Source organism: Microcebus murinus, chromosome 11 (genome assembly GCF_040939455.1).
Source record: "Microcebus murinus isolate Inina chromosome 11, M.murinus_Inina_mat1.0, whole genome shotgun sequence".
In the NCBI taxonomy this organism is placed as follows: domain Eukaryota; kingdom Metazoa; phylum Chordata; class Mammalia; order Primates; family Cheirogaleidae; genus Microcebus; species Microcebus murinus.
The window spans coordinates 32,664,012-32,686,950 of record NC_134114.1 but is presented as its reverse complement, the minus strand read 5'-3'; the positions used below and the strand labels follow the sequence as shown (position 1 = coordinate 32,686,950).

The window sequence follows — 22,939 nt, the reverse complement described above, 5'->3', positions numbered from 1 at the left end:
TGTTCCACTTGAAGTGACACTGAGCCTCTGGGATTCAGAGTATCCCAGCCCACGTGTTTATTTTATCTTTCTCTAGCTGGGTAGGCAGTTCCATGCAGATAAAGGCAAGCTGGGTGGTGACAGGAAGCCTAGGAATTAGTTGCTTCAAGAATGGCCCAGGCCAGGCGCGGTGGCTCACACCTGTAATCCTAGCACTCTGGGAGGCCGAGGCGGGCAGATTGTTTGAGGTCAGGAGTTCGAAACCAGCCTGAGCAAGAGCGAGACCCCGTCTCTATTATAAATAGAAAGGAATTAATTGGCCAACTAATATATATAGAAAAAATTAGCTGGGCATGGTGGTGCACACCTGTAGTCCCGGGAGGCTGAGGCAGTAGGAATGCTTGAGCCCAGGAGTTTGAGGTTGCTGTGAGCTAGGCCAATGCCACGGCACTCACTCTAGCCTGGGCAACAAAGTGAGACTCTGTCTCAAACCAAAACAAAACAAAAAAAAAGATTGGCCCAAGTGAGGTAGATCTAAACTCTGTCCCATCTTGCAGCAAATTGTCTTAAGAGAAATCCTAGAGATTGGCAGTGGAAATCCCAATGTTACTACTAGACGAAGGAGAAGACAGCTCTTTTAGGGGTCATTGCTTTGTAGATACCTGATTTTTTTTTTTTTTTTTTTTTGAGACAGAGTCTCACTTTGTTGCCCAGGCTAGAGTGAGTGCCGTGGCGTTAGCCTGGCTCACAGCAACCTCAATCTCCAGGGCTCAGCGATCCTCCTGCCTCAGCCTCCCGAGTAGCTGGGACTACAGGCATGTGCCACCATGCCTGGCTAATTTTTTGTATATATATTTTTAGTTGGCCAATTAATTTATTTCTATTTTTGGTAGAGATGGGGTCTCGCTCAGGCTGGTTTCGAACTCCTGACCTTGAGCAATCCGCCCGCCTCGGCCTCCCAAAGTGCTAGGATTACAGGCATGAGCCACCACGCCCGGCAGATACCTGATTTTTGAACTAAGACATACTGGTAGTACTGCAGCAGAGACTAAAACCCAAGGCTGCTGGGGTAGAGGCATATTTTTGTGTGCTGGTAAGTGTCCAGGATGCTTTAGATGGAAGGGGTGAAGGGAAACCCAAGTATAGTTTGGAAGAGAGCTTGGCTAGAGCAGGGAAAGTCACCCAATCTAATTTTTTACCATATCAATATCATCACATTAGTCTTTTCCCAGTGTAGTTCCATACATTGAAATGACTAATTATGTTTTTGAAGAAATCATCATTCCCACTTCTTTAGTTTCTATAGATAAAATTTTCAATACATATATACAGCGACTTGTCTCACCTTTCATTTTGCCCACAGATGGAGTGGTTAATCTTGAATGATTATTTGTGCCTGGCACTATGCCAACTATGTTTTGCATGTCACCTTATTTAGTTCTCAACTAGAAACTGTGGCACAGAGAACTACCTAAGCCAAGTATTATCTGGGTGTAGAGCTTGGAAAGGGAATTGAACATGGAACTCCTCCTTATTTGAGTTTGAACCTCACGTGTGACTTGAACAAAACAATCATAAATGCAGGCCCCATTACCGCTGTTCAGTCTCTACCCATATTGTGCAGCTAATATGTTCTTGCTTGGGGTTGGGTTGTGGAAGGGGGCCATTTTCTTTGTCCAGCCCCAGACTCCCTCCATAACCATCCTGTGAACTTCCCTCCAGCTTCCCTCCATCCCAATCACCACCCCCTCGCCCCTGGTGCCCACATGCAAACAAACTTCCTTCCTCCAGACCCGGAGTTTAGTGTCTACAGCTGTGCTACCAGTATATTGAGGGTCAAAATTCAGGTCTCTACAATGCGGTGGTATCTTCCACACCACAAGAGCTTCTCTACCCAAGTCCAGAGGGACTTTGGCTAATCCAATCGATCTCCCCAGGCGCTAGGGTTTAGAACAATTTACTCCCAGGTGGGCCAGGGTGGAGACTGGGGAGGTGTAGGGCGGGTCTTCTTCCCACCAATTAGCTTCCAGGTCCCACCCAGATCGCCTGTTGCCCATAAGACCCCCTGCTTAGCCAGAGGAGCATAAAAACAGGCAGGCTGGCATCTTCTCCACTTCGTTCCCTGGAGACCTGGAGCCAGACGACCAGATGTCCTTCCAGCCACCTGTGAGCCAGGCCGCTGCTTCTGCGGAGAGTGCGCCAGAGCCCCGGAAGCTGCCAGCTCCGAGCCCAGGCGACTCCTTTTACTGGCCGGCCCCTTGCTGTCCACAGCTGGGCCCCCACGCTTGGAGCCACTCTGGCTTCGACCCGGAACTACCTCCCCCTCCCTGGTGGAGTGGGAGCTGGCACGTCCCGCAGCAACTTGAAGGCTTTAAGTATGCCTCCTTGATACCCGACGCAGAGCCTGCGGACCCGGACCCGACGACCCGCCCGGTGCAGAGAGCCACAGGGTCCCCCGGTACCGCGGAGTACGACGCCTTCGCCGCCGCCGCCCACCGCTCAGCAGCCGCAGCCGCAGCCGCAGCCGCCGCCGCCGCCGCCGCCGCCTCAGAGGAGCCGCGCCAACCGCCGACCCCGCCGCCACGTCTCCTCCCGCGAGAACCCCAGGAGGCCCGCGAGTTTGAGGATATCGCCCTGATTCTGCGCGAGCCCGTCGCCAGCCTGCGTCCCCAATCGTCCCGGCCGGGAACACCACGGCGTTTGTACACCTATGCGCCTCCCTTGGCGCCCAAGAAGGCATGAGGTTCCCGCCTCGCGCCCTCGTTCTGTCACCCTGGGCCCCAGGTTATTGTCCCCCTGATGCCTCTGTCCTTGTTCTGTTAGGGACCGACCTTCCACAGCCCCACCGGACAGAGAAGCAGAGACATTGAGGATGCAATCACAAAAGAGGAGGTTTATTTTCTGGCTAGCCAGGGTCCGAGCCTTCGAGCCCCAACGCAGTGGTCGCTCTCCTTAGGCAAGGACCCCGACCTGAATTGCGGGGTGCCTTTTATCCCCCCCCCAAAGGGCCCTAGCAAGGCACAAACTAATTATGCGCTGGCCATGAGCTGACCTTTGAAGTGATTAATTTTCTTTGAATTCTGCGCGATCCCTGTGCATCCCACCTCCCTTTTGCCTTTCTTCACAAGCCAAGAGATAACCGGAGGTATGAGTATAAACAGATGTGTGCTGTTCGCTAATTGCCTCACCCTGCTTCACACGAAGGGGGGCGGAAAACTCTTTTCTTGTTGTGCCACTGAGACGCTGCCGAAGGGCCATCGAGGCGCCCCCACATTTCCCCCTTTCCTTTACATCGCCGACGAGCACTCTTGCTCATCTTCTGGGTAATTTACAAGTTCTGGGTCTGCATTATTTGTCCCGATTCTTTGATATTGCTGTTGTAGCACCAGAAGCTGAACGGCACTGACCCTGTCTTTTACAAATCTTATAAGTTTGTTTAATATGCAGGGCCCAAATGTCAGGGCTAAGAGCAAGATCACTAGTGGTCCTACAAGCGTGGAAATCAGGGTAGTCAGCCAGGGGGAACTATTGAACCAGGACTCAAACCAACCTGTTTGTTCCTCGTATTCTCGTTTGCGACGAGCAAGTCCTTCTCTTACTTTGGCCATGGACTCTCTTACCACTCCTGTGTGGTCGGCATAGAAACAGCATTCCTCCCGGAGGGCCGCACATAGCCCTCCCTGTTGCAGGAACACCAAGTCTAACCCTCTCCGGTTCTGCAAAACTACTTCCGAGAGGGAGGTTAAAGACTTTTCTAAGTGGGAGATGGACTCTTCAATCCTGGCGATATCCTCATCGATAGCCGCCCTGAGGGAGTTAAATCCCCTTTGCTGCATGGCTAGGGAGGAGATGCCAGTTCCCGCCCCTATTGCCCCTAGACCAAATAGGGTAGCTAGAGTGATAGCAGTAATGGGCTCTCTTTTTCTACGGAAAATTAGACTGCTGACGCCTTGGCCTACTTTGCTGGTATACATAGCTTCTTCGGTGTGGTATATTATTTTAGGAAACACAAAAACCATTATACAATATTCTTCTGACTCGTTGAAGAGCGCCATACTTAGGCAAGGAGTTAAGCCCGTCTTGGAGCAAATCCACCAGCCACTCGGACCAGGAATGACCCACCTGGCCCCAGCCCGGTTTATAGTGCGGTCACCTCTCACACAAAGATGTGTGTGGCTGGGCGGTACTGCTCCTAAGCAGGTACCTTTGCCAAGGATTGACTGGAGAGTGAGGCCAGGCCCTCTCCGGCCCCACTGGCATGTCTCAGGGGAGGCTTCAGCGGACAGATTGAAGTTAGCAGCCATTCCCACAGCCTCGAAAAAGGGTGGTCTTATGTCATAGCATAACCAGCATGCTTCGGTAGCATTTGGGTTGGAACGATTTAGGGCTTCATATGCAGCTGTCAACATTTTCCACAGAGGGTCTCCTCTGTCTGCTTGGGACTCTCTGCCCTCAGACTCACCAGGGACTGGAGAGCTTTTTGCGCCCCCGATGTAGGGAAAGTCCCTTGGTGTTGATAATTCCGGTGTGGGACGGGCGGTGGCCACTCGTGGGTACAACACTTGGTTAGGTCCTACTGCTACTGGGAGTGGGGAAGCCTTCACCTTTACAGTTATTATGGTACCATACAAAGGTTTTTGATGAAGATAAATTCCCCATGAGAGTCCTGAGATCCATCGTCTATCTGTCTTTCCCTCGGCCGTGAACCTCACACGTATAAGGTTACAATCAGCAGCATATCTGGTTCGTGTACAAGGCCGGGCATAGGACATTTCAACGAGCAGGGGTTTTACTGGCCATTTCCATTCCCCATCATTGGCAGTTACACATGTCCATGCGGCGCAGTAGAGGGCTTCTACTCCCCCACATTGCCGCCTCATAGCTCCTGTTCTAAACCCTGGGCATGCATAGAACCCGTTTCGGCTCATGGATACCCGCCTCTGGTTTTGCCGCCATTTACCTCCCTCCATTTCTTCTAAGGGACTGACCCTTTCCAGATTGAAGTATAAGTCTGGCCACCAAGTATTGAGCGGAGCCGTCCCCGAGGTCGTGTTATATATCTCATGGGTCTCTAGGTTGGTGATTTCCCAGGTGAGATTGTGGGGCTGATGTGGGTTGTCATTATTTACTATGGCTGCCATACCCCCGCCCACAAACAGAGGGCCCCCAACATTCCCACATAGGAGACATAAAACAAACCCAGTATACATTTTTGCAATGGAGTCCAGCCTCTAGGTGCTACAATCCCAAGTCCAACTCCGAGCACCACGGCGAGTATCCCTAGGAGAACTGGGGTCCACGAGTTCATTTATGTCGGGGTTACTCGAGTCAGTCTGGTCTTTAAGGGGTTTTCCGGGTCTATTGTCGCCTTCCACTGATCTTGGCACGGCTCCTGGGCGTCCTCGACAGCAGGCCTCGCATGAGAGTGATGTATCCAGGTTGCTATTCCATCGACCTTAAGGGCAGTGGGGGTCACAAGAATAATTTGAAAGGGCCCCTTCCACCTAGGCTCTAGGGTTTTACTGTTATGCCTCTTCACCCACACCCAGTCTCCTGGTTGGTGAGGATGATGTGAATGTTCGGCACTCTTCTCCTCGGGCCCTGCAGCGCGGTATAGGGCCTGAAGGGCAGGCCATACTTGGCTGTGAACGCGCTGCAGAGCTCGTACGGCTTGCAACACGTCTTTGGGGTGTCTTGGGAGGGCCTCAGGGCTTACCCTGGGGACTACGGGTGGAGGAGTGCCATACATGATTTCAAAGGGGGTTAAACCTAAATGATAGGGGGTGTTCCGGGCTCGGAACAGGGCGAAGGGAAGGAGGGTCACCCAGTCCCCGCCAGTCTCCAGGGCCAATTTAGTCAGGGTCTCCTTTATTGTTCTGTTCATTCTCTCTACCTGCCCTGAACTCTGGGGGTTATAGGCACAATGTAGCTTCCAATTGGTCCCCAGAGCCTGGGCCAGTCCCTGACTGACTTGGCTGACAAAAGCAGGTCCATTGTCTGATCCTATTCCCTCTGGCAATCCATATCTAGGGACTATTTCCTCCAATATTTTCTTGGCTACCGTCAGAGCAGTTTCTTTCTTAGTGGGGAAAGCCTCTACCCACCCGGAGAACGTATCCACCATAACTAGCAAATATCGGTACCCATATTTTCCAGGTTTGACTTCCGTAAAATCTATTTCCCAGAACAGTCCCGGCTGCCTCCCTCTTTCCCTCGTACCTGCATGGGTCCCTTTGACCCTCCCCGGCTGCATGACTCGGCAGGCTCGGCAGTCCCGGACGATGTCGTCTGCCACTCGTCCCTGCGACATGAACCTGAGCTGGGCGGTGTTTAACAGTTGTAACATTTTTTTCTTTCCTAAATGTGTGGTCTGGTGTAGGTGCGTCAACAGGTGACGTCCCAGAGTCTCTGGCACTATCAGGCGGCGTTCTTCGTCTCGCAGCCAGCCATCTTCACCTTTTTGCGCAGTTAGTCGTTTTGCAGCCCAGGCTTCATCTGCACTGGAGTAGTCTGGCAGAGGAGGTATCTGTCCCATGCCCGGGGGCGGAAGGCCGATGTGTAGGACATTTGGTGGCGTAGCACTCGCCGCTGCTCTCTTAGCCTCTGCGTCTGCCCGTCGGTTGCCCCTAGCCTCCACTGAGTCTCCACCCTGGTGTCCTGGGGTGTGGACTACCGCTACTGCCTTTGGCAGCAGGACAGCCTCTAGCAAGCGGAGGATTTCGGGCTTATGCTTGATCTCCTTCCCTTCTGCTGTGATGAACCCCCTCTCCCTGTAGAGAGCTCCGTGTATGTGCACAGTCCCAAAAGCATAACGGCTGTCAGTGTATACCGTCAGTCTCTTCCCTTGGGCCCGGCAAAGGGCCTCTGTCAGCGCTATCAACTCCGCCTTTTGAGCAGATGTCCCCTGTGGGAGGCATGCCGCCCAGACTAGTTTGCCCTGGTCATCGACTATGGCCGCCCCTGCGTACCTGTGTCCGTCCCGGACGAAACTGCTCCCATCCGTGAACCAGATCAAGTCGCTGCTTGGAAGGGGGCGGTCTTTTAAGTCTTTTCGGGCCATCTGGGTTTCGGCCAGGATTTCAAGGCAGTCGTGCTCAGGTGCAGCCGAGTTGGGGATGGGCAGGAGCGTGGCTGGATTCAAGGCGGTGGGGGCTCGGAACTCAATTCGGGGAGCATCCAGCAGGAGTCCTTGGTAGTGAGTCAGCCTCCCATTTGTAATCCATCGTCCCGGAGGCTGCTTTAAAACCCCTTCTATAGCGTGCGGGGTAGTGATAAGCAGCCGTTGCCCTAAAGTAAGCTTATCAGCGTCTTTGACTATCAGAGCTGTGGCTGCGATCATTCACAAGCATGCTGGCCACCCTGCCGCCACTGGATCCAGTTTCTTTGATAAGTATGCCACAGGCCTTTTCCAAGGCCCTAGGGTTTGCATAAGCACCCCCTTAGCTATCCCCGATCTTTCATCTATATAAAGGTGGAATTCTTTGGTAGGATCTGGGAGCGTTAAGGCAGGGGCCTCTAGCATGGCTGCCTTCAGGGCCTGAAAAGCATCCGCCATCTGCTCAGTCCATTTCCATGTCAGCCCCGCTTTACTCCCTTCATACAAAGGTCGGGCCTTCTCTGCGAATCCCGGAATCCAGAGGCGGCAGTAGCCTACCGACCCCAGGAATTCTCTTAGCTCCCGGCTAGAGGTTGGGGTAGGTATTCTTAACACGGTTTGCTTCATCGCCTCAGTTAGCCACCTTTGGCCCCCTTTGATCTTATAGCCCAAATAGGTGACTTCATCTTTACAAATCTGGGCCTTCTTTGCACTGGCCCGGTACCCCAGTTTGCCTAGTACCCTAAGCAAGTCCTTGGTGCTTTCCAGGCAAGTCCGGGGATCGGGGGCGGCTAACAACAAGTCATCCACATATTGTAGCAGAGTTACCCTTGGATGGTTGGCTCGGTACTCACTCAGGTCATCTTGGAGGGCCTCGTTGAACAGAGTAGGCGAGTTCTTGAATCCCTGGGGCAGTCTCGTCCATGTCAACTGTCCGTGGATCCCTCTCTCTTCATCCTGCCATTCAAAGGCGAAGATCTCCTGGCAGCGTGTCACTATCGCCAGACTGAAGAAGGCATCTTTCAAGTCTAGGACAGTGTACCACGACAAAGTAGGGGAGAGAGAGCTCAACAGGGTGTAGGGGTTTGGAACAGTAGGGTGGATGTCCAAGGTCCTCACATTGACCTCCCTAAGATCCTGCACGGGCCTATAGTCCTTTCCCCCCGGTTTCTTTACCGGCAATAGGGGTGTATTCCATGCCGACTGGCATTTTCGGAGAACCCCACTGTCCAGAAGTCTCCGAATGTGGGGCGTTATTCCCATTTTGGCCTCCTGGGACATGGGATATTGCTTGACTCTGGCCGGCTCGGCTCCCGGCTTTAATTCAATGTAAAGAGGCGGCCTGTGCTTGGCCCACCCCGTTCCCCCTGTCTCGGCCCAGGCCATGGGAAACTCGCGAAGCCATTGATCCATCGCTTCTCCTCCATGTTCAGTGAGCTGGTATAGTCTGTATTCGTCTGCCTGAGCTAGTGTCAGAACCTGGGTAACCCGGGGGCAGGAGAGGAGGTTACCTTCACTATCAGTTATTGTCACCCCTTCTTCCTCAAAATGGATTCGGGCCTTGAGCTTGGTAAGGATGTCTCTGCCTAACAGCGGAGTGGGACACTCAGGAATAACCATAAAGGCATGACTCACTTGACCTGAGCCCAAGTCTAGTTTTCGTCGTGTAGTCCATCGATATGGTTTAGCTCCAGTCGCCCCCTGTACCCAGCTGGTTTTATTAGAAAGTTTTCCCCTGTCCTGGGTTAGCACGGAATGTTCTGCCCCTGTGTCTATGAGGAAATTAACTGGATTCCCCTCCACTCGCAAGGTTACCCTGGGTTCGGGGAGGGGAGCCGAACCCCGTCCCCCCTACTCATCTGCTTGGCCTGCCATCAGGATCCTTTCGGACCCTCCCAACTCTCGTCCCCCTTTCCTCTGGGGACATTCCCGTGCCCAGTGCCCATGCTCCTTGCAGTTGGCACACTGGTTCCTGTCAAGCCTTTCTCGCCGAGGTCTGTCCCTGTTTCCTGGTCTCACTTGTCGCCCTCCGCCAGCTGCAGCTAGCAAAATTTTTGCCATTTCTTTATTTGCCTTCCTCGCCTCCTCGGCCTGGAACTTTCTATCCTCCCTTCTCATCCTCTCTACCCTTTCTTCTGGTGTCTCCCTATTATTGTATACCTTCTCTGCCACCTCTAAAAGGTCCTGCAACGTCTTTTCCCCTAATCTATCAATCTTCTGTACCTTACGTCTAATGTCAGGGGCCGCCTGATTGACGAACGCCATCATAACTGCAGCCTTATTCTCTTCTAATGTGGGATCTATGGGGGTGTACTGTCGAAAAGCCTCCATAATCCTTTCTAAATATGCTGCCGGGCTCTCTTGGGGCCCCTGACGCACATCTCCTACCTTAGCCAAATTGGTCGGCTTTCGCGCCGCCATGCGGAGACCGGCCATCAGAGTCTGGCGGTAGACTCGGAGACGCTCCCTACCTTCAGCCTCATCGTAGTCCCACAGTGGTCGTTCGAGGGGGAAGGTTCGATCAATGGCTCTCGGGTTTGTAGTAGGCCTGCCGTCTTCTCCCGGAACCAGTTTCCTTGCTTCCCCCTGAATTCTTTCCCTTTCCTCTGTGGTGAAAAGCACCTGGAGCAGCTGCTGGCAGTCATCCCAGGTAGGCTGGTGTGTAAAAAGAACAGAGTCTAAAAGGTTAATAAGGTCCCTGGGGTTATCAGAAAAGTTTGAGTTTTGAGATTTCCAGTTGTACAGGTCACTGGTGGAGAAAGGCCAATATTGATAAGTCTGCATCCCATCGTCTCCCCGGGGCCCTACTGCCCGTAGGGGAAATGCCTTCACGGGCTCCGGGTCTGGAGTCCGACCTGTGCGTTGCCTAGTGCCATAGGCCGGTCCTCCCTCCCCTCCAGTGGCATCCCGCTGGGGCGCAGGCACCTCGGGGGCTGCTGGGGCCGCGAGTGCTGCTCTGGGATTATAAGGGGGAGGGGCATTCCATTCAAGCCCGGTCAGGTCAGGGTAGAGGTTAGAGTCTGGGAGAACCTTGGCGGGTGACGAACCTGGCTTCCCCTTCTTCCCAGCCTCTTGTACTGTGAGGATCTCTGTACGTCCCCTAAGGGGGGGCACGAAAGCTCGCATCCAAGGCGGGGGGTTTCTGACCAGGTCCTGCCAGACTACGATATATGGGATCTGATCGGGGTGCCCAGGATGCCCAAAGATTTTCTCTTTTACCTTCTCAACCACGGTCCTGTCAAAGGACCCTTCCTTAGGCCACCCGACATTGAACATGGGCCATTCGGCTTCGCATAAGGTGACCAATTTACCCTTCTTAATCTCTAAGGACAGATTATGGGCCCTGTCCTTTACATCTCTAAAGTGGCCCAGTACAAGGGAAAGGGGCGTTGTCATGGCTTGTCCCATGGTGGCGTAAGACAAGCAACTATAAGGAAGTACCGGCTCCGGTTTTGATCTAGTCAATTCCAGTCCTCGGCACTCCGATGTCTCCTCACGGGTCTTAGCGTGGGCCTGTGGAATCAACAACCTCACTCACAAAACCCATTCATTCAGACAGAACACAAAAGCCGGCGACAAACGAGACAGACGACAGATAACATACGGAAAACGAATTAACAATAAACCTAACCTGGTCCGGACCTGCTCCCCGGTATCCTCCTGACCGAGCCCTTGGCTACAAGGTCAGCTCCAGCTCCACCTGACCGAGCCCTAGGCTACAAGGTCAGCTCCGGAGTCCCAACGGGGCCAGAGGACGTCTCCGCCTGGCTCCGACCGGCGACCCACCAGCGCGTCCGCCTAGGTCCTGTGCCGGCGTCCTGATCCGGGGTCCTGCAAGGGGATTCCGCGTCCCTTGCCCAACACCACACCCGGCTAGTCCGGGGTGGATTTTCACACTCCTCCCTCAGCCCTGAATTCTATCCGATAGTCTGTGGGGAAGGCAGATCCCGGACGAGCCCCCAAATGTTAGGGACCGACCTTCCACAGCCCCACCGGACAGAGAAGCAGAGACATTGAGGATGCAATCACAAAAGAGGAGGTTTATTTTCTGGCTAGCCAGGGTCCGAGCCTTCGAGCCCCAACGCAGTGGTCGCTCTCCTTAGGCAAGGACCCCGACCTGAATTGCGGGGTGCCTTTTATCCCCCCCCCAAAGGGCCCTAGCAAGGCACAAACTAATTATGCGCTGGCCATGAGCTGACCTTTGAAGTGATTAATTTTCTTTGAATTCTGCGCGATCCCTGTGCATCCCACCTCCCTTTTGCCTTTCTTCACAAGCCAAGAGATAACCGGAGGTATGAGTATAAACAGATGTGTGCTGTTCGCTAATTGCCTCACCCTGCTTCACACGAAGGGGGGCGGAAAACTCTTTTCTTGTTGTGCCACTGAGACGCTGCCGAAGGGCCATCGAGGCGCCCCCACAGTTCAGTTGTGACCTAAGTGGCTGTGGCTGCAGAGAGTCGCAGGCATTTTCCTCTTTGGGTCGGGGGCATTTTCCTCTTTGGTCGGCCCTGCCAATAAAATGGTGTTTGCAAAGGTGGAAGTTGAACTCGTGTTTGCTTCGGCTCTGGCTGTGGGGGACACACAGGGGTAGGGGCGGGGTGGCTGTTGGGCCAGTGCCCTGGGGGACCCTCTTGTTGCTTCACTGGCCCTGAGCATGCGGAGGAAGTTAACCTTTCCCGTGCACGGGGGGACGCCGAGGGACCAGGGTGAATGATCCTCCAACTCGCCTACCTGACCTGTGCCTCACTATAGGCCCCAGAGAGATGCAATCGGTCTGACCTGTCCAACTCCACAGTTTTAACTCATTTCATTCAGAATCTGAGTATTTACACGATTCCTCTCTCCAATTCAGCTTTTCTCAAGCAACCTTCTCTCTGCTGACAGCGGAGCTTAAAAGTCCAAGGCTGGAGCATTGCATCCTTAAATGTCTTGGCCCAGGGATGTCTTCAGGAGTATCTAGTAACCTTCAGGTCTAGAACTTCATTTGGTTTACTTAGTTGCGGGAGTTGGGGGCGGAGGGGCAAGAGGGTAGAGCCCAGCTTACTGGCCACCTGGCACAGGACAGACGCTTGGGTCTGCATGATCCCCATGTGGTGAGCCTAGGCTCAGGAAAATGTCCCAGTTCTGCTGGGAATGAGGAAGACTTGGACATTTTCATTGTGCCACAAGTAGGTTGGAAAGCTGCCCAGATGGGCCCGTCTGGGAGCTGATACTCAGGTACCGGCTAGGTCATGTCACACCTAGGGGAAGCCATGGTTCAGACCTGGGTGGGACCGGGAATAACAAGAACTCAAACAGCGACGGGGGTGTACCCACATAGAAAAGAGATCCCAGAAGTCCATTCTCTAACTCTAGCTGGGTGGCTGAGTCACAGCTCTTGCCTTTCCACCTTTGGTAGAAGCATGCCTTCCCAGACTTGGTGTGACAGCAACCAGTTTTCCCAGCCCTGGGGTCCCCATACTGTAAGGATGACCCTAGGATATTTTCCCCCATATTGTTTTTAAGTGGTGCATATAGTTTTGCATTGTTTAGATGCACCAAAACTTTTTTCCCAGTCTTTTGCTGAGAATCATGTTAGTTTTTCCGTCTTTTTATCTAAGTTTAGTTACCTATAAAAGAGGTGGCATTCTGAATTAAAAAGTATTCACATTAAAATGTTTACTATTGTCATCTTGCTTTTCCAAAGAGCCTACAAAATGTATTCCCACCAGCAGTGTTTGGGAATAACTACTTTTCAAATGTTTAGTAACATCTTGTACAATAAAAAATGTTTAATCCATTCAAAATTAAATCTGATTTTTTTTTTTGAGACAGAGTCTCATTCTGTTGCTCAGGCCAGCCTAGCTCACAGCAACCTCAAACTCCTGGGCTCAAGCAATCCTTCTGCCTCAGCCTCCTGAGTAGCTGGGACTACAGGCATGCACCACCATGCCCCGCTACTTTTTTCTATATATTTTAAGTTGGCCAATTAATTTATTTCAATGTTTTTGAGAGACGGGGTTTCCCTCTTGCTCAGGCTGGTTTCAAACTCTTGACCTGGAGTGATCTGCCCACCTCAGCCTCCCTGAGTGCTAGGATTATGGGTAGGAGCCACCACACCCAGTCAAATCTGATGGTTTTAATTTGCATTTGTTTACTTGTAGTTAACATTCCTAGTTGTTTTATGGATACTTTTCTGCATATGGAGATTTACCTTTGGCAGCAAATTAAAAGATTTCCTCCAGTTTTTCCACTTGAATTATGGCTCTATTTTTATTTTCTTAGTACCAGAGAGAATAAAGAAGATTTAGCATTGATATAGTACAATGTGTTGACCTTTTTCTTTATAGGTTCTGAGTTGACATTCAATTTTGCATTTGTTGAACTGGGAACAGAAGCCTAGGGCAAGGCCAAGATGTGGTAAAATGCTGTAAGAATAAGAAAAAATAAATTCCTTTGTATTTAGTGGCTGCTTCAGGCAGGAGCTTTGCCTGTGAGGAAACCCTGAAGAGGAAACTATGACTCAGAGAGTTGCCTCATCTCTCTTTACAAGGTTGACCAGTGTATTAGGGTGCTTAGAGGAACAGGACAAAAGGACATATCATTCATATATTTAGGAATTTGTTAGGGAGAAATAGCTCACACAATGACAAATGAAAAGTCCCACAAATGCTGTGTGTAAACTGAAGAATAAGAGAAGCCAGTAGTGGAGCTTAGTCCAAGACCAACAGCCTCAAAATCAGGGAAGCCAACAGTGCAGAACCAGTCTGTAGCCAAAGACCTAAGGGCCCCCTCTAGGCGACTGGTGCAAGTCCCATGATTCAAAGACTGTTGCAGTCTGAAGTCCAAGGGCAGGAAGGCCAAAAGGCATGTGCTCTGGAGGGAAGAGAAGAAAGAATGAAAGAGCCTAGCAAGCTGAATGTCCCCCTTCTGCCTGCTTTTCCCTAGCTGTGCTCTCAGGCTATTGGATGGTGCCCACCCACACTGAGGGCAAGTCTTCCTCTCTGAGTCCACTAAGTCACAACTGAATCTCCTCTGGAAACACCCTCACAGACACATCCAGAAGCAGTGCCTCATCAGCTGTCTAGGTAGGCATCCCTCAGTCCTGCCTCCACTCTTTGTTCATGTAACCTTTAAGCCATATGAGGAAGAGCTTGATGCCTGTTCTCTGCCCTCATCTGGAGGGCCATAGTCAGTTTCAAAGCAATTTCATCAAGTGTTTCTTCCCACCCTATTGGCATACACAGCTCCTCAAGGACCCTGGAGTTCAAGCTGTGGACGGAAAAAATCCAAGCCTGAAATATTTTTTTTTTAATTTAATTTAATTTTTTTTTGAGACAGAGTCTCGCTTTGTTGTCCAGGCTAGAGTGAGTGCCGTGGCGTCAGCCTAGCTCACAGCAACCTCAAACTCCTGGGCTCAAGTGATCCTTCTGCCTCAGCCTCCCGAGTAGCTGGGACTACAGGCATGCGCCACCATGCCCGGCTAATTTTTTATATATATATATCAGTTGGCCAATTAATTTCTTTCTATTTATAGTAGAGACGGGGTCTCACTCTTGCTCAGGCTGGTTTTGAACTCCTCACCTTGAGCAATCCACCCGCCTCGGCCTCCCAAGAGCTAGGATTACAGGCGTGAGCCACGCGCCCGGCCAAGCCTGAAATATTTGAAAGAAGTTTATTCTGAGCCAAATTGGAGGACCATGACCCGGAGCCACTCTCAAGAAGTCTTGAGCAAGTGGGCTCGCTGTGGCTGGGTTACAGTTCAGTTTTATACATTTTCAGAGAGACAAGGGTTACAGGCAAAGTCACAAATCAATACATGAGAGGCATACATTGGTTTGGCCCAAAAAGGTGGGACATCTCGAAGTGGGGGGTGGGGGGTGGCTTACAGGTCATAGGTGGGTTTAAAGATTCCTTGGCTGGCAATTGGCTGAGAGAGTTAGACTTCATCTAGAAGACCAGAAAGGATATGCTTACTTTAAGATAAGGGTAATGAGCACTCTGGGAGGTCCAGAGAGGAGGACATTTTAAATTTACAATCGGCGCCTGCTAGGATGCTTTAAGATGCTTTAAATTTAAGAATAGGCATCTGCTAGGATGCTTGAGTTAAGACAGGGGCTTCTTATCTTTTAGGTGATGTTAATGCCATACCAGAATCTGGTTGGGAAGTAAACCACTGCTTCATTTGGTTAACAAAAGCCGCTTAGTGGGAATTTACCGTTTGTCAGCCTCACCCAGCTGGCCTCCTTAGGAAAGAGTTTTTAGCAAAAGAAAAAGATCAGAGTTCAGTCCTCAAAGCCAACACTCTGAGCTAGGTTCCTGTCCCATTTCTTTCCCAGGCCCATCTATACAGATTCCAATTCTGATTTACCCACCCCAAACCAATTGCAAAGGTGAAGAAATAATAGAAAGGCTTTAATCATCATGTACAATTTCAATAGGTGCCATGACAATTCTAAGTACATCTAAAAGAAAAGTTGCTTACATACTAATTACATGGAGAGATTTTCTAATTGAAAAACTTTCAAGTCATGTAGGAAAGGAAGAACAAAATAAGGAATGATATCCACAGTAGAGATCTCAAGGCTCTATAAGCCGGGCGCGGTGGCTCACGCCTGTAATCCTAGCACTCTGGGAGGCTGAGGCGGGTGGATCACTTGAGGTCCGGAGTTTGAAACCAGCCTGAGCGAGACCCTGTCTCTACTAAAAAAATCGAAACAAACTAATTGACCAACTAAAAATATATATACAAAAATTAGCCTGGCATGGTGGCTCGTGCCTATAGTCCCAGCTACTCTGGAGGCTGAGGCAGGAGATTCGCTTGAGCCTGGGAGATTGAGGTTGCTGTGAGCTAGGCTGATGTCACAGCACTGGCCCTAGCCTGGGCAACAAAGTGAGACTCTGTCTCAAAAAAAAAAAAAAAAAAAAGGCTCTACGCATGCAGGGCACAGTTTAGGTGTAGAAGTCCACAGGAATAATAAGAGGGCACTTACTGTGGTGCTTGGGGCACCAACCAGGGCTTCAGTTGAAGTGGGTTATGCAATGGGTGGCAAGCAAGACTGGGGCTTTTTTCCTTTCCAGGTTCCTCCATATTTCAAACCTTGGTTTTTAGTAGTTTCTGGGGATGGCCTGGGCTCTATGAGGAAAAGTGTGTGCGTGTGTGTCTGGTTCTGCAAGCGCTGGCATCTCCTGGCTGGGTCAGGCCCCATTGCATCCCGCTGTTGGTACCATCAGCCTCCTGAGGTGAATATAGCTCCCTTGTGGTTTCAGCCATTGGCTCTGGGTCATGTAGGTCTTAACAGCATTTGTGGCCCTTTTCAACTATGGGAAGGGTTCTGAGCCCAGTGTTTACACAGCACACCTGCCAGCACGCATAGGCATTCACATTCCCACCAGCTGAGGGCATTGGCAGGAGTGACAGCTCAGTGCCTCTGAGTTATCAAGTGCCCAGGCCCAGGCTTGTTCTCACTTCAAGCCCAGAGGCATGTGGGGCTCTGGACAGGTCCACCTCCAAGAGGGCTCTTCCTAGGGGGAGGGATAAGGCTTGACCAGGCCACGTGGAGTCTAGAAAAGGGCCAATGCTTCAGACAACTGACTTGTTTGGAAAAAAAAAAAAAAAAAGAAAAGGGCCAATGCGTCAACCGATCACTGACTGTGAGTTTTTATTTTATTTTATTTTTTATTCTCATGATTATGGTTTATTACAGGAAAGGATAGATATTAAAATCACCCAAGAGAAGCAGCACATAGGTTGAAGTCCAGGAAGGGTCAAAAATGCTTAGCTCCCAGGATCAGTGTGTGACAATATGGATGGAGTACTGCCAGCCAGAGAAGTTTGCCTGAGCTTCAGTGTTCAGAGCTTTTATTGGGTTCCATTATGTAGGTATGACTGACTGTCTGCCTGGGTAGTTGATCTCAGCTGTCAGGTGGACTGATACCATGTGACCCAAAGCATTCACGCTAAATCACGTGGCTGGTTTTTCTGGCATGGCTGGCCCCGTCCTCAGATCTTTTGGGGCTAGCTCTCACCCAAAACAAAGACACTCCTATTAGAGAGTCTGGGTAAAGGCCAGATCTCTCTTTGGTCAAATTCTTGATTACAGATCATTACTCCTTCTGCTCTCATCTATACTGTATTATTACACAGGATGGACCACCCTAAGCTGCCACTTCTTCACATGTTCTCCAGTGACATCTCTTTTTAGCTTCTACTGTTTTCAAAATATTTCTGTCTTCAATCCTGTTTCTGCATCTGAGTTTTCCTTAACTCCACACAAGTCTCTAAATAAACTGATATATTTCTTAAAATGTGTTCTAAACATGATCAAAAAATTGTTTTACCTATTTTGCTTTTCATTCACTATTTCCATCAAATAGAACACAACACATGTCTCTTTCCTGTTGTCCTTTATATCCTCTAGAGCCCTGGCCTTACCAATACCAAACTGTACCTTTTCTTTTTAAGACGGGGCAGAGTGTCTCTCTATGTTGCCCCAGCTAGTCTCAAACTCCTGGCCTCAGGTGATCCTCTTGCCTTAGCCTTCAGAGGTGCTGGGATTACAGGCAGGGCCCACTGTGCCCAGCTCAACCTTCATTTTATGCAAATGTCTTAGGAAATTGTTTTGAAATTCCTTTTGGCTTTTATTTATATTCTCTAATTCTGTTAGACAAAATAAATCTGTTAGGCAAATAAATGCTCAATAATCCCTTTACTCTGATTCTAAATTAATCACTTGCCAACAAGTATGGAAGTGGTAAGAAAAAGCTTACAGGTATACTTAAAAATACTGAAATGATAGCCAAATTGAATGGAATATATGTTAGGGTAGTTTTTATTTTATCGTTTACTACAATTAAATTCAAGGTCCTTATATGTCACTTCTTTCTGAGCTGTGGCAACTCTCTAACTGGGGCATCCATAGGGATGAAAACCAGCTAATCTCTACTTCTACTCTTCTGCAAGCTTAGGCCTGGCAAAGTGAGCCTCACAATATAGAAAGCAGAATGCTCGACAGAGTTGAATCAACATAAAGTGCCCCCGAAAGGGAGGGATGGAATAAACATTTCAGGTTACAAAATACTCCTGAGGACCTGTTTCTGACCAGAATTGGCAACTTTGAAAAATGGAATGGCTAGAAGGCAGCCACGTGAACCAGTACTGACCTGCAAGTCAAGGGACTAGGTCCTGGGCCTACCTTCCCAAAGAACCAAAATCATTACTCAAAAGCAACCGCTGAATGCCAGCTTGTGGGGAAAGAAATGTGGCAAGTGACAAAATAACAATTAAGTATATGTATATATGCATACAAAGTTATTGTGTAGAAATAAAATCAAAACACTTTACAAAAAAAAATCAGCGATCTAATTACTCTAATTGTGCCAGTGTACAAATAAGAAAACTTTGGAATAATTATTGCCAGTGAGCATTAGTATGAAATGAAGTAACTTTAACTCTGATATAAGACAATGATGATTTTTTAACATTTTCAATTTTATACCCAATTAGATACTGATTACATCTATCATCAAATTAATAAATAAAGCAGATTTTTCTACTTTGTAATTCATGTCAAATTTAAGTCTCTTCACTGATTCTTTGTACTGAGAAAGGGTATTTTCATTTTCCTCCTCGTTCTTAAGAGTAACGACACAATTTTTGTAATCTTCAACTTCTTTAGTACCAAGGAGTTCTTCCTCATTTATGTCCGTAGTTTTCTCAGCAGCTTTAATCTGGAGAAGTGTTTCCAGGATATTTTTTTCTGAGGAGCTATTTTCCCATATATACTCTTCCATGTCTGCTTCAGTCTTATGTTTTTCCCATTCTTCGGTTTTCCAAGACTCGTGGTATAAAACTGTTAGTAGATACATTGCATAATCATAATTCTGTCTCCTTAAAGGGCATCTATCTGTTTTGATGGTAAGCACATCTGTGGTCTTGCAGTATCACTCTCCTACAAGTTTAATAAGTTTCTTCTTTGCGTGGTCATCTAAATTCAAACTGGAAAGTTTAACCCTTAAGGTTACTACTCGTGCTTTGGGGTTTCGAATAGACGGTCCTGATGAAACGTAATCAGCAGTGTCAATTTCAATTGGAAAATGCTTTTCACATTTCTCATCACTGTCTAGTGCAGCTGGCCACTCAGTGCAAAATTCTTTAAGAGCTTCACAGTGCCTTTTAATTGCTACAGGAGTCAAATGCAGAAAATTAGGAATCTTTAAAAGTTCTAGATTTCCCTCCTTTGCCAACGGCATGCCCTTTTTCATTGGATAACCCATTCTAATAGGAAGAGGTACCACAGAGGGTTTAAATGGCGCTGCAGCAGGGTAAACGCTAGGCCAGTCCTGGTCAACGGCCATTTTCTCTGTCCTAGGAGGCAGTGCCTTTCTTTTCGACATTCTTTCAGTTTTGGACGTTCTTTGAAGGCTAGGAGTGGCCGGGGACACGGCGGTGGAGAATGCACACAGGGTCCTGACTCCCCGGTGCAAGGCCAGCCACGCATGAGAGCTGCGGCCGCCACGGCTGCGCGGACGGAGAGCCGTAGGGGAGCTGACTGTGAGTTTTTATAGCGTTCTGTCATGTACAGGAAGTCAGACACCAAATCAAATGATGTGGGGATTAACACTCAATTTCCTTCAAATTAATTCAGAGGCTGATAGAATTAAGGTGAAAGTTATATCATTCTGGAAGGCAGTATAAAAGTCTTTGTGTTTTGATGGAATCTTGCAGTGAAGTGTGGAGAGTGAGTGGAAGGGCTCAGTTGTTGACAGTTTCCATTCATGATGGAAAGTCTCCCCTTCAGACAAGTCTAGACCTATTACATTACTATAATGTCTAATCTCTTCTCATATCTGAGAGGCATTGCCTTGTTTTAGCCCTGAGACTGAGTGAGGTTGTATCACAGTTTAAGACCACAAAGCTAGTTCATGCTAGAGTTGGATTCAGAAGTTAAGTCCTCAAGCGTGCATATCAGGGAAATGAATAAAGGAGTAATTAGGATGGATGTAGCAAAGGAGAGTCCCATGCCTACTTAAAATGATACTTTTTTCTATTTTTGTCTGGATTACATGCAACAAAGGGATATTTAAATTTGTTATGATTTTTCATACCTACAAGGCAAATGGGTTGAATTAATGTTACATTTTCAATAGCTTTTTTCGCAGGATCTGTATCTTCTTAAATGTAATGAAGTGCATTCTATTATTAGTTATTCCCCTTTATCTGCTCTCCCTGCTTCTACTGCAATCCCACTGGTGGGACCCCATGCAAGATTGTATAATTGTTTAATCTGGTCAACAAAGTGTATTCTGCATCTCTAATCTACTTTCTCATTAAGGGTACCTGACAGGCCCCACTCATCTAAAGCTTGTAAGCCCCTTAACCAAAGAAATGGAAAAAGATGCAGGAACTAGAAGGAGAAGGAATGAGAGTGGAGAGCTTAGGCTGTTCTGTGCCTGATACCTCCCTTCTTGTTTTGTCTTTCCTTAATGGAAAGTGGGTGTTGGTGCTTCTTCAACAGCTTCTTTTTCAAACTCTGAGGGCCCAACAATTAATTCTCTTGCCCAGCATTCTACCACAACCAAATCAATTTTGTGTCCTCCTTACAGTTGCATGTAACATTATGTTTTTAAACCTGAGCTCATTTTTTTCATACCTCATTCTCTGGTGGCCATGATTGGACCCCCTTCTTTCTTTACCAACAGTTTGTCATTTTTTGGCCTGGAGCTGCAGGTGAGATTTTTGTAGACATTGGTGTCTTTAGCCCAGCAGCCTAAAGACTATAAATCTTTTGCCTGAAATTTGTATTTAATGGTGATTTGATTCCTCAGAGCCACACAGAATCACTTCGTGCATTGTTCTATTTTGCTTTATTCCAAGAAAAAGAAATAAGCAAATGCATGTAATAGGTCATAGCAAAATCATGGAAACAGGAAGAAGTATTAGAATAAGTACCATAGATGCTAAATGAGAGAGGCCTAGACAAATGTTTATGAGCTAATGTGTAAAGAAGGCTGGTAGTGAGGTTCTCAGTTATTTTACTTCAATCTGGATTTATTTATTTATTTATTTTTATTTCAGCATATTATGGGGGAATCTGGATTTTCTTATTAAAAATAAAAACCACAGAACAGTGTAGTCCATTGAAATGAAGTATGAGGAGTTGCTTATATGTAATATAATCAAGAAATGGAAAACAAGGGTCTTGCTTCTAAGGAGAACTAGGGAGGTCACATAAAGTTCAAGAGTGAAACCACTTAAGACAATTAGGCATGGATGGTGCAATAGACCATGGATTCGGTACTGAGATGGTTGGATACACCTTGCAAATTTTTATGGAGTTATCCCCTTATAGTGGCCAAACTATGGTTAGGATTGGCTTACAGTATGGCAATTATAGCTGAATTTGTTTAAATGAATATAAGCAAATCTATTATAATTCACAAACATATCAATCCCTTATTTCTTTGAACTTTGCCCACTGATTAATTAATGAGAAGTATCCTGTGACTCACAGGACAATAACTAGCTCTTTAAATGCACTGAGGATCTTCAAGTTTAGATAGAGTTCTTAGACCACTGACAACCAACCTGGAGAAATGGTACAGTGTAAGAGAGGGAAATCCCCAAAGAGGAGTCAGTAAAGGGAGGGGCTGGGAAGTTTTCCTGAAGGATGAAGAGGGCTATAGGTAGGGCTTGGGCAGACTTCAACTTATTTATCAGATTATATATTATATATATTATATGATTATATCAGAGTATTTGGCTCTTCTACTTTAAAAGTTAGGGAAATCTGTGTTCCACAAGCTGATGGATGCAGGTTCTCCATTCTTTAGAATTTTCTTGTGATTAATATATTGTTTTGATGAAAGAATAAAGTACTGAGAAGCTTACTGCAGAGTCTTTTATTTCACTTTGTGTTCACTTTGGAATCCCCAACATCTAGCACAGTATCAGGCAGGTAACAGTTGGCCAATAAATATTTACTAAAATAAATGTTTACTGAAATCCATCTCTTCTTCCTCAAAACACAAAAATGCTATAAAATATTTTTGAGAAGGCAGATTTTTAAAAACTTTTTATTTTTATTTATTTATTTTTTGAGACAAAATCTCACTCTGTTGCCTGGGCTAGAGTGCCGTGGCGTTGACCTAGTTCACAGCAACCTCAAACTCCTGGGTTCAAGCGATCCTCCTGCCTCAGCTTCCTGAGTAGCTGGGACTGCAGGCATGCGCCACCATGCTTAGGTAAGTTTTTCTGGTTTTGGTAGAGACAGGGTCTTGCTCTGGGTCTGGCTGATGTCGAACTCCTGAGCTCAAAAGACCCACCTACCTGGGCCTCCCAGAGTGGTAGGATTACAGGTGAAAACCTTTTTATTTTAAACTAATTTTAAACCTACAGAAAAAATAGTTGCAAAAATAGAAGAGAGGTTTTGTTGTTGTTGTTTTTGTTTTTGAGACAGAGTCTCACTTTGTTGCCTAGGCTAGAGTGTGAAGCAACTTATACAGTAACTTACATACTCAGGAAAAAAAGGAAGCTGTTCAGTGATGTGGAAATTGTGAAAGAATGCATTGTTGAAGTTGTAGGATGCTTAGACCCCCAAAACATTTCAAAGTACAAACAATTGCCTCTTCCTTTTTTTCTTTTCTTTTTTTTTTTTCCATCTTTGGTTGTCCTAACCTATTGCCTCTTTCAAGAAGAACCACAACTGATTGGCAAAATGAATTCGCCTTCAATTTAGCAGAACAACTTCATGTGATACTTCAAAAGGAAAATATATGTTATTCAATTGCTTTGGATGAATCAACTGATACTACTGATTCAGTGCAGGTTTTATACTTTATTCAGGTCCAAACAGAAAATTTCCTTTGCTATGAAGTGTTACTTGC

At 47.8% G+C, this 22,939-nt stretch overlaps 1 pseudogene; it reads right to left on the bottom strand.

Moving 5' to 3' along the window:
- Nucleotides 1-18,556: 18,556 nt before the first annotated feature.
- Nucleotides 18,557-19,523, bottom strand: LOC105867827 (small ribosomal subunit protein mS35 pseudogene; annotated as a pseudogene).
- Nucleotides 19,524-22,939: the final 3,416 nt, after the last annotated feature.